The 18,339-nt window shown below is 38.4% G+C and overlaps 1 long non-coding RNA gene across 1 annotated transcript in view; it reads left to right on the forward strand.

Annotated features, from left to right (window-relative positions):
* LOC137229054 (uncharacterized) overlaps positions 1-18,339 on the forward strand; it is a 206,380-nt gene that overhangs the window by 152,368 nt on the left and 35,673 nt on the right. The window lies entirely within an intron of this gene.

An 18,339-nucleotide genomic window follows, 5' to 3' on the forward strand; every position in this document is an offset into this window, starting at 1 on the left:
CTGCTGTAAGACTACTCTTGGCTGGAATATTGCCTTAATGTCTCATATATGGGAGAGGCGAGGAGAGGATGGGTGGGGAGCAGAGGGGAGAGGAAGAGAGAGGAGAGATGTTTTGACTTCAAGCTTCTGCTTCAAGAATGCTTCCTTATGGACCACCTAATTTTGTCTCTGGCCTTCCTGGAATGGTTGGCCTATTCTTCATGTTTGATTCCTAAAAGAGTGTTGTAGGCAGAGAAATGGTCTCCAAAGGTATTTCTGTCTTAGTTCTCAGAATCTGTAAATATTTTATCTCACATGGGAAAGGGGAATTAAGGTTGCTGGTAGAATTAAGGTTGCTAATCAGTTGGTCTTAAAAAAAAAAGGGAGGTTATCCTAGGTTATCCAGGTAGGGCCAATGTAATCACAAAGGTTCTTAAAAGTGGAGGAGGGATGGGGAAGAATCAGAGATTTAAAGACACCGCCCTGCTGGCTTTAAAACTGGAGGAAGGTGCCATGTGTCGAGGAGCAGGGGAAGCCTCTAGAAGCTGGAAAAGGCAAGGAAACAGAATCTTGCCCAGAGTCGCCAGAAAGGAACTCTGCCCTGCTGACCTCCTAATTTTATCCCAGTGAGACACATGTTGAACTTCTAATCTAAAGATAATACATTTGGATCGTTTCAAGCTACCACATTTCTGTACTTTATAACAGCAGCGAACAGAAACTGAATACAAAGAGCCGACGCAGTGTTCTTCTGGGTACGGGAGGAAGGTACAACATCTGCCAGCCTCCCCCTCCCCCTGCCCACTCTCATATAGATAGGTCACATAGTCGGACCTAGAGAAAGTGAAGGCCCATGGGAATATTCTACGGCTTTCCAGTACAACCCTTAGCTGCTCTGACAGTGGAAGATCTACCCATCTTGCAAAGCCAGAAGGCACCCACGTGCCCTTTATGTGAGGGTGCTTAGGAGACCCACACCAGCATATAGGTGGATTCCCACCAGCCATGTTTACAAGTAATATGGGGGAAGAAAAAGATGTGAACGTTATAAAAATGTTTCCATCCTCAAGAGTAACACTTGTCAAGTAAATACAGATAATACCTGTCACATAAATAAAGGTAACATGGCCCAGCAGGTTTTCCAGCTCTGCTTGAACCAGAGTCGCTTAACTGTTGTGGACATGGGCTTTGGAGCCTGGTGCACCTGAGGGCAAGGACCTGGTCTGCCCACGAGCTGGGTGACATCAGACATCCATGTAGCCTTGGGAGAGTCAAAACAGAGCTGAAACCCAAAGGCTTCCAGTTACCACCTTGCCCAGGGAGTCAGGGATATTTCCTGTAAAAACTTTGTGAGATACCTTAACGTACCCATTTGTTATATTGATCACCTCCCGTCTCTTTCCTTAATGTTAAGCAGTTCCACCTTTAAATGTAAGAATACCAGGGCACTTGTCTATTGTGTGGGCAAAGGAAAGATGAGAAGGGTGGGTAGAAGGGATGGAGGTGGAAAGAGTTGAGAAGAATGTACCGGTTCTACATCCACCCATGGTGGGGGGCCCAGAAACCAAGGGGACAGAGTGGTTGCTGGCCTCTGCTAAACACCACGGAAGCAAGCTGAGTCTCTGGGCTTGTGGCAGTGTACCAAAGTCCGCATGCACCTGAGAAAGAGCCTGGGACCCTTTGGCTATCTGAATGGAGAAGTTACTCCTCACAGGTCATGTTCACTTTATAGACCTATCTTATTTCATAATTCAAGTATTCGATGAAGTCTCTTCCATAAGGGTCCCTGATTGAAGTTGATTGGGAGGGGTGGGTAGTGGAGCTGGGGACCCTGACTCCCATGGCAGAGCTTTTACTGAAAGCTGAAATGACCTGGAGGCAGCAAAGCACATGAAAATTACTTTCCTGTAATTAAAGTTGTAGAAGACTTTGTGAAGCCTTGAGTCAGAGACCTTGGGTCACCTTTGGGAGACTGGGAGCTTCATGTTCAAAACACTAGGGTCAGTTTATATCATTTAAATGAAAATGACCTTTAAAAAAATTATTCCGTGAACTGAATCCAGGTAATGTTATCTTTCATTTGGCTTGACCCTCTGGAAATTTATCTGCTTGGTTCAGTCCCGTGGGCAACATGAACCAGCTATCAGTGCCCAGGGCTCCATTGTGACTTTTGGTCCATAAGAGATCATCACCTGACTCATCCGGCTTTCCAAGCAGGACAAAGGGACCCTCAGTGATGAGGGGCTCACCCTGCAGGTGGCAGGCAAGACTTGGGGTCAGGTGGGCAAGATCAGAGTGGCAGACAGCAACAGACAGACACTAATAATAATTTAAGGTAAATTTAATTTAAGGTTAAATTAAGTAGTTTAATAATCTGCTTTTACTTACCCCTCAACAGCTTCCTTTCCCAGTCTTATCATGGCCACATCACACATTTAACGACTTCTCTTAAACCCCAAAACCACCCTGAATGTTATCAGGAAACTTCCCATCCTGTGGAAAAGAGAGAACTCTTGTAACTTCCCTTAACTTTCCATTAAGTGTACAGCTATGTCAAAGCCTCTTTTCTGTCCTCCCTTGGTCTAATATTTCTTCCTCTCTATTGGCTACTTCGCCTGTGTCACATACGTGCTCAAAATTCTCATGTCTACAACCAAACATTTCCCACTCAAGCCTGCCTCTCCCTGAGGCCACCAAACTCTCTGTCTCTCTCATCAGTACAGTCCTTAAAAGGAAAGTATCTTTTTGCTTTCTATTTTCTCACTTCATTTTTTTTGCTCACCCCACAGAAAGTTAGCTTCCATCCCCTCCTTTCTAATAAAGCTGTTCTCACAATGGTCATCTCCATCTACTTCCTAATTGCCAGATTTTCTCATCTCCATTTTCATTGTAGTTGATTTTGAAATAATTATTCAGTCACCATTTTGTCCCTGGCATTGTTTTAATAATTGTCACATATTCCTTTTAGTCCTCAACATAATCCTGTGTGTTAGGTGTTTTATTCCACATTTTATAGAGAAGGAAGCAGCTTTGCTTGACGCCATTAACAACTTCCTCCATCTGGACTATCTTCCTCTCTGAGTTTATATAAAACTACTCTTTCCTGATTCTCCAGCCGGTTTAGGGACTGCTTTTGCTCTCTTTTCCTGCCTCCTTTACCTTTGTCCATTTCCTTTTCCCCCCTCTGCTATACATTGTTTCTCAGTGATGTAAATTAATCCTACATCCGTATCTGTGCGTCATCTCTGTGATCCTGATCTATATTTTCAACTGTAATTAATATCTCTACATTCATACTCAAGAAACCAAACCTAAACCATTATCTTTTCATTCACGTTTTCAATAAATATCTGTGGAATCTATAGCACATTCCAGGTCTTGTTTGCTGCCCTGGGGACATTCTGATCACTAAAACACAGCTCTGTCCTTGAGGACCAGGAGATGGACTTGTAAATAATTAGAGTATGAAATGTAAGTGTTAAAATAGAAGGATGAGAAGTAGATCAAGAAGCGTGAGAAGAGAGCCTGTAGCTGCCTCCCCTACTTATCAATATGACCAGTGTCAGAGATCAGGCAGGTGTGATTCTATCAAGTGGAATAAAACTGAAAGGGATCAATGAGGATTTTAGAAGAATGTGTCAAAATGTCAGGACAAGGGTTTGGAATGTGGCGATTGCCTAAGAAGCTGTGGAAGAAGTCAGAAAAGAGAGATTTGTTTTATTAGGAAAGAATGGAGAAAAGGAAATGGTGATGGGTGATCTAGTTATGCAGTCAGGATCTCAGCTGTGCCACACCCTGAGCTGAGATGGCTTTAGCTGACTCTTACCTTAAAGAATGGTTTCTGCGCAGTAATAATACTTTGTATATATGTAACTATAATTCATTCTCAAATCATTTTTGTAGATTTTGTTTGATTTTCATTCTAACTTTATAGATAGGAATTATTGTTGTTCATTTCACAAATGGAAGGAATTGCAGCAGAGTATTTAAGAGGCTTGTTCAAGATGAAAAGAGCTAGTTAGCAATCAATAGATATGGAATCAGGTCTGTTATTCTACAGATCTTGCTATTATTATGAGCCTGACTCCTAGCCATTACAGAGAGAACTGAAGTTATGTACTAAAATGTAGTTTTATTGAAGGCTGATCCTGACAACTTTTGGAAATCAGTGTGAACTTTGCGAACACACTGATACCTTTTCTAGAAAATTTCTGAAAATTGTTTGTCCTAATTTTTGATTGTTTAGTTTTGTCCTCTGTGAATCTATTTGTTCAGGTATGTTAGCATAAATATATTCATATCGATCAAAACACATCTCCTGACTTGGGATTTGGTAAATTTGACTATTACTTAAATACTACGGGTTTTGAAAGACTATTGTGTTGCTTACTTCCTGCCAATAGATCTCTTTTCCTAGTCTAAACAATTAAAATAATTTAATAGTTTTTCTTTCTTTTTTTAAAAAAATCAGTTTGAGTGATTATTAAAAAGAGGAAATGTGTGTTTCTCACAGTGCTGGGTCCCTTTTCATACAGTGGAGTAACAGAGTGCTGGATAGGGGCCCAAATACCCTGCTAGATTTTTTAAGACAACTTCAAAATATCCAAAATATATTAAAGGAATAAGAAAAGCTTAACATCAATCATTTCTTTAACTGTATCTAGTATAATTTATTATGTCTTACGAGATTAAGTAAATGTACTTTGTTCAGTCTCCTGTGGGTACATTTTCAAGATTGGGAACAATCGTGACAGAGCCTGACAGTCCTGAGTCAATCTCGTTAACTCCTTCTTCCACCTGTGGGAGAGGCAGATGAGTGCCTCCTCACTGTGAGGACAATCTACTGAATGTCAAGTCATACTTTAGTCTTTAGGGGAAGAAGTGCTGTCCAAGGTCAAAGAGAAACCTTTTGAGACTTCTCTTTGGGCTCACTAAATGTTCTCTGTTGGGCTGGGAAGTGGAATTACTAAGGTAGCCAACACACACGGTGGAACTTTCCAGAGCTTCTTCCATCAAATTTAGTTGTCTCTTTTAACAATGCATAATTTGAGATGATACATGCATGATATCTAGAGCTTTTTTTTTTTTTTTTCCTGTGGATTATATTGTGGGGAGAGAGATTGTTTTTACTACAGTTTATCAGTTTGACCTTTTTGGGAGTCAGGCATTTAGAGGAGTTGCTACTCATCTCTCTCTTCTTGGGATTCTTAGAAAGCTCCGACTTAACTTTATCCATATTTTGAGAGCACTTGGAAACTGAGGAAAGGAAGATGTGCTGAACATTGAGGAGGTGCTTACCTCTCTCTACCATTCACTTTTCCTACTGTGTGTTTCTACTCTCAAAGAAAAGTTAATATATATACCTCAGAAATTTACTTAAAATTTTTCATTCTTAATTCCAAGCCAAAGAATTTGATTAGTATTTATTTTTTTCTAAGCTGTTATCTATTCTGATTCCTTGAGAAAAACACAGTTTCTTTTCCTAAAATGATGGTACTTGACCATGGTATGTAAAATTGTAATTAGTGATAAAATAATCCCATATTGGCTAAAATTAGTTTGTGAGTTCATCCCTAATCCTTGAGAAACAAAGAGAGAGGAACATCAAAACTCAGTCAGCCACCATGAAACACTGATATTTCTTGAAAGAAGTCAGAGGTTTAAAAAAATGTATGATGCTTGAAATATCTCCTGAATTTTGCTCCACCAATATAACATACTCCCTCATTCACACACAAACACACACTTACTTTGGCTAATTCTCTATGTGTTCATTCTATGAAAAAATATAATATGGTGATGACCACCTAGAACAGAATTCTTCCACAATACTTTAGAATCAGTAGGTGTTAATGGCAGGTATATTGGGGAAGGGGCATTAGATGAAAATTAAATAACATTTTGGAAAAGTGAATGAATTAATGTTTGGAGAATACAGATAATCTGAGAATAATTCAGTTAACACTTTGGGTTTGGAAATACAATAGAAGCTTCCTTAACCAACTTTGAATTAACCACTTGGCCAACTTAACTGCCACTATGAGTACCTATATGGCTATGAGGCTACTCTCTGGCCAGCCCACGTACTTCTGCTACTTCCAACTGAGTTATACACTTACTAAGTGTAAGTTGTGATCGTTACCAAACCTGTAAGTGCCAAATGTGTGTGACATTGAAATTGTGATATTTCATTAGATATAAACAAACCAATGAAATATGTTTGAAGAGTCCTGGATTTTATGGAACCTAAGTTGCATACACCACATTAAAGGTTTTTTGCTCCACATTAAAGAAAGTGAAACTGAAGCTTGAGGATGATACAATATTGGTTTGCTCAAAGATGATATAGAACGTCGATCATCTGATCCATGCTTAATGAAAAAGCTCCACATGAAAAGATTGGCAAATGAACATGTATTTGTATATTTTTAAGTAGAAATGCTTAAAATGTATGTATTCCTTGTGTACCTACTCATTTTAAACTGGCTTTTTGATTAACTGAGCAACTACCACTTGTTAAGCACATCAACATGGATGAACCTCTCAAATGATTTTCTAAATGAAAGAAACGAGTCAACAAAGTATACATATAATATTATTCTGTTTACATAAAGTTCAGAAGTACGAAACTAAGCAATATATCATTTAGGGATGAATCTATATATGGTAACATTATTAAGAAACAAGGCACTCGTCACAAAAGTCAGGATTCTGGTTATACATAGTTCTATAGGCGGTTATACATTGCAAAATGGTTGAAACACTAATGGCCGTTTAAATTCAGATTGGCACAGGAGATCAATTTGTACCTTTGAGGTTTTTCACCTTGATGAAGTTAATGTGATACTTATCACTTAATGTGATAACTTCAGATTTTTCTGGTTCTTATGCTACACCTGAACCCAGTGTTGGAGTGATACCCAGCCTTCTGCACTTCCTAGAAATGGTCTGCCCCTTTGATTGGCAACTATTTCTGTTCCATATTTTTTACCCTCTTTACTTATTTCTTTTTGGAAATTGACTTCCAGAGAAAGAGCCACTCTGATTTCCTACTAGTAGTGAAATAAATTGGCTCAAGTATAAATATCTTTTTATTTGAATGAGTTCTCACGATTGTCACAACAAATTTTTTATTATGTAAATTTTCAAACATGCGTAAAAATTGAGTGAATATATAATGAATCACCACGCACTCCTCACCCAGCTTCAGCAATTATCAACAGTTTTCAAAACGCTTCTTCTTATAATGAAATTTAGATTTTAATAAACAGCACTGACTTTCTTGAGTGCTAGTTTGTGTTTAGATGTAGGACGAACATACTTTTGAAATTTAATGGATTTGAAATATGTTTCAGTTCATTGGTTGCATCACTTCTGTGATTTGGAGCATTTTTAGTTATTTTTTATGTAGTAGAATAAATTGCATTTTTAATAATATCTCATATGGTTGCCTGAGGTAACACATTCTCACACTGAATTATAATTCAGTGAGAAAATATATGATGTTTCCCTAAGAACAAACACCAGTGTTCTGGATGAAATTAGGATTTAAGGTCTAGAATTCAAGATTATTATTTGGCTGATGTTCAATAGTTTCTAACACGTAGTAGCTAAGAAATGATTATAACCATTAACAGAGAAAGTTTTTTAATTTAATTTTTCTCTGTTTAGACATTTTCACTTTTGTTATATTAATTTTATACTTTTGGATTATTAGATATCAGATATTATATTTCCACATAATTAAATCTGCAGACCTTTTATTTTTCTCAGTCTAAATACTTGTAACTAGTTTTAAATACAAGGAAGGGGAAGAGAAATGTTCCACTCTCCCCCTGCAGATGGCTTTCCTGCAGAAGAATGAAATGGACCAAACATGAATCTTTAATAGAATTTTAAAGTAATGACTGAATTGCACTTATATTCTATATGATAACACCCAGAAAAATGGTATTTCCCAACTTTCATCCAGGGGAAGAGGACAAAGGAGCCCCCATAGTATACTTTTACAGGTACAATGAGGATAAAAATAAGTTGCTTTTTGATTACCATTCAATAAATTCTGCTTCCTAGACACAGCGGTTGCACATATAAATGATCAGAGAAGACTAAGGCTGGGACACAGTTTATTGATGGCAGAAATCACCAGCACCAAGTAATCCTACTCACAAGCTTATTCAGATACCAAGGGGTTATGAGAAGAGCATGGACAATGGATTCATCTGAGTGATCACGGCCTCGTGATCCTCCTTTCATTCCTCGTGAGGATGCACGGTGGGGGTGGGGGAGTGGAGGGGTGGTGATGGTCTATGCCCCGCTCCAGGAGAGGAATATTCCTAGTCTCAGGGAACCGGAAAGGAGGGCTGCACTGGACTTTAAGGTTCACTCCTCCTGAAAGGGCCACACTAATACTCATGTGATTATGATTCCACACAAGACAATAATTCTGTTATTCAGCACAATCATGGCATGCCAACAATTCATATTCCAAGCCTTGAAATCTTGCTGAACCATTCTAATGCAAACTCCTCTTTTCTGTGCATGTGCTGGTGTTACACACATTAGTTAAGCTAATGCTACCTGCTGTCACAAACAAACCCCTACATGTGTAATAGCTCAAACATGATAGAAGTTTAGTTCTTTCATAACTTCCAAAATTGGTGTTCCTGATTGGTAGACAGCTCTTGTCCATGTGGTGATTCAGGGCTCTGGGCTTGTACTGTTATGCAACTTTGTCATCTTCAGCACATGCCTTCTAAGCCATTGTGCTTGTTTCATCAAGCTGGTAAATGGGAAAGGGCTTGGAAACGTTTGTATGGACCAGGCCTGAAACTGATGCCCATCACTTCTATTTCTAGATTCTGTAGGCTAGAAGTAAGTCAGGTGGCTACCTGCACCTCTAGTGAGTAGCACAGAAGGAAGAGGAAAAGGGTTCTGTGGACAACTGGCCATTTTCAGCCACAGTTACACAGTTCTCTGTCTGTAGAGTCCAGGTGTTTTCCACTTATATCTACTTAGGGGCTTTTCATGAATCAGCTTGGCCAAGGCCTTCCACACAACAAAGTTAGGTATTCATTCAACTTTATGTAATTAGTTCCGTGTGGCTTTTGATGTCAAGGACTAATAAGATCTAATTCTTCTTACAGAAATTGCTACATTTAAAGAAGAAAGAGAAAGGGCACTAATTTTGGAGAACTAATGTAGCAGCTTAATATTTGCTCATTAGAGTCCATCATTGCCAACAGATTTGTTCTTTGAAATAATTTTCATAATTACTTGACTAAATTCCTCCATGAAAATAAATGGTGTCAATTAACTCAAATTTTGCTCTAGGATGTAGATAATTAGTGAGTCTGTGTTTTCCAAATGTCTCTGTCATGAGAGCAAAGATGAGAATTCTAAATTCTTTCCTTGCAAAAGGGCAGCAGTGAACTATGCACAGAGCCTGATGTTCAGAATCATGAGATCTGAGTGGCACCTGGACACCCAATTTCCATTGACAGCTACTCTACTCTTCTGTATACCAGTGATCCCATTTACAAAATATCTCTTACAGATAGGTTCTGAGGATCACATTGGGAAGACATCAATAAAAATATTTTTGAAAATTGAAAGTTGCTATATGAGTTCCAGGTGATATTTCTTCAAATTTTTAAGTTAATATTACAGATTGATAAAAGGAACAAAAATGATGACCTGGTTAGACAGAGACCACTCACTCAGCCTCCAGCAGACCTTATTTTTACAAGGAGGATTGGCTACATTTGGCTCTTTTTTGAATGCTGCTTGGTAATGCCTTGAAATTCCTCTGTGTTGCACCAAAAGTGTTAGGGATGGTTTTGTGGTCCCTGCCCTGCCTCCTGGACTTGACACCTCCTGGAAGTTTGGGATTCTTTTATGATCACAGGCAGAGGAATTAGCTCTCCCGAGTGGATACTCTGAGGTTTCCCTATGAAGATGCACAAAAACCCAGACTCTGTTTTGTGCTTTGAGAGACAGTGGCCAACAGGAATGTGAGCATTTTAACTTAAACCTGGAGATACAGACACATTCAAAAATAAGAATTCTTTATCTGCAGTTATTAATAAGAAATAAAACTACTTCATGCCTTATTGAGTAGAGCTCTATCTACCTCTGGGGAGAAGAATTTAATGATTTTCCTTCTGAGAATCACTTTTCTATTGATCCTTTACATAAACAAATATATCTTTTTTTTAAGCCTCAGGAAAAAAATCAGATCAGAGAAATGAAATCTTAATGGACTAATATTTGAAAAATATTAGTTCAAATGTTAGAGTGTAACAACTCCTTTTTATGCTTCATGAAATGCCCGAGTATCCTTAAAAGTATCCCTAGTTAATATCCTTAAAAATCCCTGAGTTTATATTGTTAGTTAGGTGAAACTTAAATAACTCTACTAACAAGATTTAGAGAAATTTTTGCTTTTTTTATAAAATAAAACTGAATTTTCTCAAGAAATTAATAACTGGCATGGCTTAGGAATTTGGAACTGTTTACAACATTATGAGCAGAAACTGTGAAAGGAAATGCAGAGCCAAAAAATTAATGCAGTAAGAGGCATATTTTGTGTTGATTTTGTCTTTGGCTTTTCCTGCCTAATATTTGAATCACTATCAAGTCTCAATTGGGATAAGGTACCTGCTCCAGCTATTATAACTCTTTCAGCAGCTGGTTCTTGAGCACCTACTGTGTGCCAGGCACTGTGTACATCACCATGGTTCTGCAGCCACCTGCAGGGGTCATCTTAACCTGAAGTTTGAAAATCTTCTTACGATCCTCTCAGGGCAGCATCAATCTTAAAGGTGTTTAATACTGAAAAAAAAAAAATTATGCTTCTTAGTGAAAGAAAACGTGATGATGCTGAACTATTGCCCCAACATTTTCCTCTGGAAAAAAAAAAAAGGAAATATTCAGAATTTAAGAACTGCCATGAGAACTGTGTCCTTTATCCAATGATATTTTTGAAGTCAATATTATTAAACATCAACATCATTGTCCAAAAAGCTTTCATAAAAGTTAGTAGTTTAGAAATAATAGCTGACAGTGAAATGTCATGATGTGAATTATAGAAGCGATGTAGACTTTCCAGTCGTCTCTTTCTCAAGCTAGCTGAACTTTTCCTGTTGAAAGGAAAAGAAAAAAAGATATACTTCAGGCTTCCCTGGTGGCACAGTGGTTGAGAGTCCGTCTGCCAATGCAGGGGACACGGGTTCGTGCCCCGGTCCGGGAAGATCCCACATACCGCGGAGCGGCTGGGCCCGTGAGCCATGGCTGCTGAGCCTGCGCGTCCGGAGCCTGTGCTCCACAACGGGAGAGGCCACAACAGTGAGAGGCCCGCGTACGGCAAAAAAAAAAAAAAAAAGATATACTTCCAACAGGTACATTTTTTCGCTTTAGGCGAAATGTCTCATAAATTGAGATTCATTGAAATGTATACCTAGATTCTGTGTCTCCAAAGTCTTAAGATTATTGCCTCAAAAAGGAAAAAAAAAGTTAATTCTGACCTTTTTTAGCTGTGACTTTAATTTTATGATTTCTGATTTCATTATGGAAGATTATATTGAAAATCATCCCAATATCCATTACACATCTTAATATCCATAAATTATGCTATTTATAACTTCAGATCAGTTGCTAATATGTTTATCTTCTCCTTCTTGACATCTCTAATCATTTGCCTTATAAAACTTATCAGCAATACTAACAATGAGTCAAGGTCATGTATTATCAACCTCTGTCCCTGGAATGCAGTCCTGACTGAGACAAGAAATCTTTAGGAGACCTGAACCAACTGCCTTCCTCTTGGTAACTCCTGCTTTCCTTCCCAAATTGGCTGTCTCCAGGAGCTTAGGAGTATGGATTCAGCCTCCTTCTTGGGAAAGTGATTGAGCTGTAGTATCTGTCACTCATTAATCAGAAGATAACTTTATCTATCTGGCCAGGCTGTGTCCCCATTTTTCTCACCATTCCATGTAAAATATTTCCCATCCAAACAGGACCTTTGGTTGAACAGGAGAATATTCTTTTTGCAAAAGGATACTTTTAAAATCAAGGCTCACCAAGCAATGCTCTGTGAAATTGCATGAGAGCCTGTTCCAATGTTGACCATTGGGCTCTACCGTTATATTTTAAGACCTGCATGTTTTCTACTTATTTGTATTATTTCGTATGATGGGCACCTTGGTTTTCCCAGCAGGGCTGTAACTGATACTTAGATATAGCTTGCAGGTGTCACCCATTATATATTTTCAATGACTAATTTACATGGGGCTGGTACTCTTTTGGTAGGAGAAACATAAATAATTCCAATAACTGGTACCCAAAGAGAAAATTTATAATAAGAAAAAAAGAGTCTGACACAATGAGCGGGATTCTGTGACAAGATCTGAAATTCGAAGGGGGAGTGTAGTCAGAGCACCTGGACCAAGCCTCTTCTCAGCCCCCAGGGAGAAAACGTGCTGTGATTTGTGTCTCTTTTTATCTTTTCTTCTATTTTTTTAAATTGAGGTAACATTGGTTTGTAACATTATATAAGTTTCATGTGTACAACATGATATCTTAACTTCCGTATACACTATAGTATGCTCACCATCCAAAATTTAGTTTCCATCCATCACCATACAGTTGACCCTCTATATACATTTTGCCCTCTCCCCACCCTTCTATCCCGCTGGTAATCACTACTCTGTTCTCTGTATCTATGTGTTTGTTTTTGTTTGTTTGGGTTTGTTCATTTCCTCATTTTTTAATTTTTAAATAATGCACATGTGATATACCACATCAACAGAATAAAAGATTAAAATCATCTTAATAGGTATAGAAAAAGCATTTGACAATATTCAACACCCAGTTATGATAAAAAACCCTTAATAAAATGGCTGTAGAAGGAATGTACCTCAACATAGTTAAGGCCATAAATGACAAATCCATAGCTAACATCATACTCAATGGTGAAAAACTGAAACTATCCTTTAAGATCAGGAAAAAGGCAAGGATGTCTACTCACCACTTTTATTCAACATAGGATTAAAGGTTTTAACCAGAACAATTAGGCAAGAAAAAGAAATTACAGGCATTCAAATTGGAAAGGAAGAAGTAAAACTGTCACTATTTGCAGATAACATAATTTTATATGCAGAAAACCCTAAAGATACCACACAAAAATATTAGAAATAACAAATGAATACAGTAAAGTTGCAGGGTACAAAATCAATATACAAAAATCTGTTGCATTTCTATACACTAATGATGAACAAGCAGAAAGAGAAATTAAGAAAACAATCCCATTTACAATTGCAAAAAAAGAATAAAATATCTAGGAAAAAAATTAATCTAGGAGGTTAAAGACCTGTACACTGAAAACCGTAAGACTGTTGAAAGAAATTGAAGACACAAAGACACACGCTGTGATTTTAAAGTGAGAGCAGTGCCTTCAGGTGCAGCACTTGAACAGTGTAATTACAGCAGAGGGTAAACCTTTCCCTTTATTGTCTTGAATCAGACTGCAGAACTGTCCCAACTCTAAGTTAGGAGCCTCTGTAGCCAGCATGGGAAGAGTTCAGAGTAGCTATGATCAAAGGCAAGAGGCACTCTGTTCTCATTCATGGCTGTGTGTAAAACACTCTTTAGGAACTTCTAATGATTGTTGCCCGTGGAGCGTAGATTGTGCCAAGATGATTCGTCCATTGGCTTACCCTCCACTCAGTTCCTTCATATTCACATTTCCAATGATCCTGTCCTCCACCCGGCGTCAGTCACCCACTGCAGCAGTCAAGCCCTTCTTGTCTTCTTGCCCTTGTCATTATCAATAACTGCTCTCCTGTAATGGACAATGAACTCTCTGGCTTTGTTTAGGACTAATTCCTCCAGGAGTACCATTTTTAGCTGCTCTAGAACTCTGATCTTACAATGACTATCCCTCTCTTCTGCATTATCAGTGTTTCCCTCCCAATGCAGCATACACAAATGCTCTAAAATCTCCAATCAAAAAAAAAAATTACAGTTCTGCCCCTTGACGGTAGATCCTCTGTCTACTACCACATAGCTCTCCTCTTTATGGCAAAATATCTAAAGAGCAATGATGTTCGTTTCCTTACCTGACACTCTCTTATCTTACTGCAGTCCCCATCCTTCCACTAAAACTACTTTTTTCAAGTCATCAACAACTTCCATGTTCCCAAACATTGTGGTCAGTTCTCAGTCCTCATTTAACTTGGCCTCTCACTGTCATTTGGCATTATTGGTCACTCCCTCCTTCTTAGAACACCTCAGGACTGGTGTTGTAGGGCACCATTCTTTTTTCTTCTTATTTATTTGCTGCTTCTTATCAGTCTCCCTTTGTTTGTTTGTTTCTCCTCTGCCTGACATCTAATGCTAGAGAACCATAGGTTCAGTCCTCAGCTGTCTTTTATTCCCAGGGTAATCTCATTCTTTCCCAGTGGCTTTAGATACCATCATATACTTAACTCCCAAATTCATATCTCCAGCCTTTTTCTTGAGTTTGATTTATCTGTCTGTTGATCCCAACAGATGAATGTCTAACAGACATCTTAAATTTAGCATGTGCAAACTATATTCTGGATATCCTCTCCTCTCTTCCCTAAACTTGCTTTTCCCTCAAAATTCCCCATGTCATTAAATAGAACTGATATTTATGGGCCAAAGTTCTGTTACAAAGGCCAGTAGGGGCAGAGAGATGTAATGGGGTTTATTTATTCATATTCTGTTGGGCACCAGCATCTTAATTACCCTCCAGCCATATGTTTTGCTCCTAACTAATGGCTGCATCTGTGGAAGAAAACAAACTCTTTTCAACAAACTGACAAACCCTAAATCCTCCTTGTTTTATATGCGATCAACAGTACATCATGGAACTAATTCCCATTGATCACTATTTTGTTTTGGTCTAGGCTGTGTTCTGCCTAAAACATGTGACCAGGAGATAAATTGCAGCCCAGATAATTAAGAGACAAGTAATTTAAATAGTGAGTTATACCCAGGAATTATAAATGGCTCCATGGGCACGTTCTGAACAGTTTTGTTTGTTTCTCTTTTTTAATGTGTCCTTTTTAGTTCTCCCTCAACACCCCCTTTATTGAAGTTTTGTTTTTCTATTTGACCTTTTCCATTTAGTATAGATTTCAGAGTCAGAACCGGGGAGACTTAGTTCCTCTCAGCCCTAGAGGTTATTCTCAGAACAAATCAATTTGCCATTGTATTTAATAAGGTGTGTATTTATTTATCAATCATCTTGTTACTTAAAGGATTTGAGAGATGTCAGTCTAAAAGTCTATGAGGATCATATTGATCATTAGGGCTTTTTTTTGTTTGTTTTGTTTTGTTTTGCGGTACGCGGGCCTCTCATTGTTGTGGCCTCTCCCGTTGCGGAGCACAGGCTCCGGACGCGCAGGCTCAGCGGCCATGGTTCACAGGCCCAGCCGCTGCGCGGCGTGTGGGATCTTCCCGGACCGGGGCACGAACCCGTGTCCCCAGCATCGGCAGGCAGACTCTCAACCACTGCGCTACCAGGGAAGCCCTAGGGCTTTTTGTGTGTATAATTTTTTGCTTTGTTTTGCCTACTAGCTTTTAGCATGTTAAATAGTTTCTGGGCTTTTCATCTGCCACATCAGAGTAATGACAGACTCTTAGAGCAATAAATAGAAAATTAAATGCTTGAAAAGCATCTGGAAAATATATAACACTCCAGATATACAGATTTTAATCTTGTAATGCGACTGGAGGGAAATAGTACCTTAGAAATTCTGTTTGTTTCATTTTGATTTTTACTCTGTGAAATTGAAGAACTAAGCATACTTCATATGAAAGCCAAAATGAAAATCTTAACATATTTATGGGTATTGAAGCCTAGCTAATTTTACTTTTACTTTGCCATGTTTATTAGGCAACATGTTAAATTCCACTTAACAAACTCTTCTATGTAGAATTAAGGATTCCAAAATGTAAAAAGAAGCACAGTTTCTTTCTTCAGAGCTTAAGCCAGAGAAAAGGATTCACATAAACAACTGTAATATATTTTTACAAAAACCTTCCTCAGGCCTAAATATTTCTCCAGCTGGACTCCATGTATTATGAAGGGATGTTCTAGTCTCCTATGAGATATTTTACATTTTATGTTGTAATTTCAAAAACCTTTTGGAAATATTAATAGATTCCTATTCAAGAACATTGAGATGACTTTCCTATAACCAAGAACTGCTGTAGACTTAAAATATATCTGTGTTTGAGTTTTTGATCAAACTGGCACCCTAAAACAACGTGTTTTTTTTTTTAAATGCATTGATAAGCTTGCCTGCTTGCTGTTAACTTTCTAATGTCAAAGTGATAGCAATAGCCCAAAGCCTGTCAAGTGCTCAGACTGAATTATTTTCCTAAATACATAAAATTTCTCTTCTAAAGTGATAACTCACAACTGAAAGATATATTCTAATTTGACTTTAGCTTTTAAATATATTTTTAAATATCACTTTAGTTTGACACCACAAAAAATGACTGTGGCAGAGTGATTTTTTTTTTAAATGTTGTGGTTTAATAATACAGCCACAGCCCATCATACTAATAAATGCTGATGATGGGTCAGTACAGAATGTTGGATGCAGATGATGTCATGGTACACAGTATATATGAAACTCCAGTTATTAAAATATAAAAAATAAGAACCAGTTTTGAATCAAACATTGTTTTAAGTACTTTCCATGAATTAATTTATTTAATCTTGTGGTATAGGCAGAATAATAGCCCTTCAAAGATTTCCACATCCTAATTCCCAGAACGTGTGAATATATTACATAGATGACAAGAGGGATTTTGCAGATATAAATATGATTATGGACCTTAAATTAGGGAGATTATCTTTATGGGCCAATTTTATCACATGAGCCCTTAAAAACACAGAACTCTCTCTGGCTGGAGATCAGAGAGATGTAGCAGAAGTGAGAAAGATTCAAAGTATGATAGAGACTCAATCCACCATAGCTGGAGAGAGACACATGGAAAGCATGAGAAGAAATAATGACAGCCTGTAAAATCAAAGACTGACCCCAAGCTGACAGTCCACAAGGAAGGGAGGACCTTAGTCCTATAACTGCAAAGAACTGAACTCAGCTAACAAGCTGAATGAGCTCAGGAGCAGATTCATCCCTAGAACCTCTGGAAAGGAACATAGTTTTGCTGTTTTTGCCCTTGTGAAACTCTAAGCACAGGACCCAGCTGAGCCATGTTCTACCTGGAATTCTGACCTAGAGAACTGTGAGATATAGTAAATGGGTGTTACTTTAAGAAGCTAAACTTGTGATAATTATTTACAGCAGCAATAGAAAACGAATATAAATTTTGACAGCAGCCCATGAATTGGTACTACTATTATCCCCATTTTACAGGTAAGCAAACTGAGGCACAGAGAAGTTAAGTAACATATCCCAAAATACCCAGTGGTAAAGTTAGGATTTTGACAGGAGAAATGAGCCATCATTTGAGAGGGTGTATTAAGGTTTGTCACACCCAAAAGAATATGTTGTGTATTAGAGATGTATTTTTATTTTTATTTTTTATTTAATTTTTTTATTTTATATATATTTTTAATATTTACTTATTTATTTATATTTATTTTTTGGCTGTGTTGGGTCTTCGTTTCTGTGCATGGGCTTTCTCTAGTTGCGGCGAGCGGGGGCCACTCTTCATCACGGTGCACAGGCCTCTCACTGTTGCGGCCTCTCTTGTTGCGGAGCACAGGCTCCAGTCGCGCAGGCTCAGTAGTTGTGGCTCACGGGCCTAGTTGCTCCGTGGCATGTGGGATCCTCCCAGACCAGGGCACGAACCCGTGTCCCCTGCATTGGCAGGCAGACTCTTAACCACTGCGCCACCAGGGAAGCCCCCGAGATGTATTTTTATTAAAAGAAGATGTAATGTATGAACTGTATCTTTTGCATTTGATCTGTAATAGTTCATTAATGGTAGTATACCAGTAATTATTATTATTATTATTTTTTTTTTTTCTTTTGCGGTACGTGGGCCTCTCACTGTTGTGGCCTCTCCCGTTGCGGAGCACAGGCTCCGAACGCGCAGGCTCAGCGGCCATGGCTCACGGGCCCAGCCGCTCCACGGCATGTGGGATCTTCCCGGACCAGGGCACAAACCCGTGTCCCCTGCATCAGCAGGCGGACTCTCAACCACTGCGCCACCAGGGAAGCCCGGTATACCAGTAATTATTAGTAAATTTGCTAGTAAACATTAGTACGTTTTTCCTCAGAGAATATTTTCAACTTCACCGTATTTATTTTAGAGATGCACAATTAAATTGCTTGGTCCATAAAATTAAGAATT

This window comes from Pseudorca crassidens, chromosome 8, assembly GCF_039906515.1.
Source record: "Pseudorca crassidens isolate mPseCra1 chromosome 8, mPseCra1.hap1, whole genome shotgun sequence".
NCBI lineage: Eukaryota > Metazoa > Chordata > Mammalia > Artiodactyla > Delphinidae > Pseudorca > Pseudorca crassidens.